The 1577-nt window shown below is 59.1% G+C and overlaps 1 protein-coding gene and 1 long non-coding RNA gene across 16 annotated transcripts in view; both read right to left on the bottom strand.

The window, feature by feature from the left end:
- LOC115288523 (SLAM family member 9-like) overlaps positions 1–1577 on the bottom strand; it is a 132760-nt gene that overhangs the window by 102708 nt on the left and 28475 nt on the right. The window lies entirely within an intron of this gene.
- LOC115288533 overlaps positions 855–1577 on the bottom strand; it is a 2953-nt gene continuing 2230 nt past the window's right edge. Inside the window, exon 2 of the long non-coding RNA XR_003907060.1 lies at positions 855–1573. This is a non-coding gene — a long non-coding RNA (uncharacterized LOC115288533). The remainder of the gene's footprint in view (positions 1574–1577) is intronic.

Here is a 1577-nt window from a genome sequence, read left to right as displayed (position 1 = left end):
CTCCTGCAACCCCGGAGCCTGTGCGGTCGGAGCTGGACCCCTCGGAGGCCACGGGTCCGGTGCTTGTCAGGGACTTTGTGCCTCCAGGGTCCCTAGGCCTTCCTCATCGGCCTCTGGATTGGGCAAATGGACAGCTGAGCTAGAGCTGGACCCCGGCGGTCGGGCCTGTGATGGTCCCTGTCGGTCCGCCTCTGTCCCCTCTCACTGCCTTGGCCCTTTTCCTGTTTTCACCAGCATTTTCCAAAGCGCTCACAACCGGAACCTCTCCCGTGAGCAGCACTGACCCCGTCTGTCCCAGTCTTCTTGTCCCAAGCTGAGCAGGAACAGGACGGGCAGGACTGTCCGCTCATGGCCTTGAGGTCCCTTCCCTCCTCCCTCCCCTGCTCAGTCCGGGTCTGGGGCCCGATTTTCATGCACTGGCCAAGGTCCTACTGGGACACGAGGTCCCCCAGGAGACCCCTCAGGCTGGGTGAACCCCTGGGAGGACACGGGGAACATGACTGTCACTGGGACGGTGGTCAGAGTGGGACACAGGCAGGAAGAAAGGAGGGTGACAGTGAGGATCCCGGGAAGATCTGCTGCGGGGAACCCAGAGCCTCATGTGCAGAACGGGGAGTGCTGTGTGTGTGGGGGGGGGGGCTCGGTCTGGGCGCCGGGAGGGGTTGGAGCAGGGAAGGCAGAGGATGCGGGGGGAGGTGGCGAGGATGGGCAGTTGCACCCACGGCTGGGGGTCACTCCCACTGTAACCACCCCTCCCCGTCGGCTCAATAAAGCTGCGTCGCAGTGACAAGATGGGACAGATACGCTGTCGGTGTTACTCTGGGTCCTTGAGGGAAACAGAGTGGAAGGGACACTTGCACATCGAGAGAGATTTATTGTATAAGTAGCTCACATTCTTGGAGAGGCTGGCGGGTCTGGCGTCTGCAGGGTCAGGGAGCCGGGCTGAGAGGAGGGAGGATGTGCTGCTGGGGTCAAGTCCAAATGTCACCAGGCAGGACACACAGGGAGGAGCCAGTGCTGCAGACCCTGACCCTCCACTTCAGAAGTCTTTCTTCCTCAGGGGAGGTCAGTCCTTGCACTGTTCAGGCCTTCAACTGATTAGATGTGGCTCACCCACACTGTGGAGGGGAGCCTGCTTTACTCAGAGTTTATCCACCCCAAACCTCCTCATAGAAACATCTAGAATAATACCTGGCAAAGTTCTTGGCACTGGGGCCCAGCCAGTTGACATATAAAATGAAGCACGAGATCACATCAACAGTAATCCAAAGAAAGGTAGAAGGGCTAAATAATATCAGAAAAGGTAGACCTCAGAGCCTGGGAAATTACCAGGGACCCAGAAGAATGGTAGACAATAATGGAGGATCAATTCAGCAGGAAGTGACCAGACCCCTAAACATGCGCCCACCTGACAACGGGCACCAGAGACACGCAGCAAACCTGACAGAACCGACGGGAGAGACAGAGGCCTCCTGCGTCCCAGAGACCGAGCCCACCTGCCCTGGGAGCCGGCGAGCGGCTGGAGAATCGGGAAGAACACGGAGCGGCAAACACGACCGTGAGCCACCTTGACCTGG

This window comes from Suricata suricatta, chromosome 3 (assembly GCF_006229205.1).
Source record: "Suricata suricatta isolate VVHF042 chromosome 3, meerkat_22Aug2017_6uvM2_HiC, whole genome shotgun sequence".
Lineage (NCBI taxonomy): Eukaryota > Metazoa > Chordata > Mammalia > Carnivora > Herpestidae > Suricata > Suricata suricatta.
Note: the sequence above shows the minus strand (reverse complement) of the source record. Positions and strands in the feature narration are given on the sequence as shown.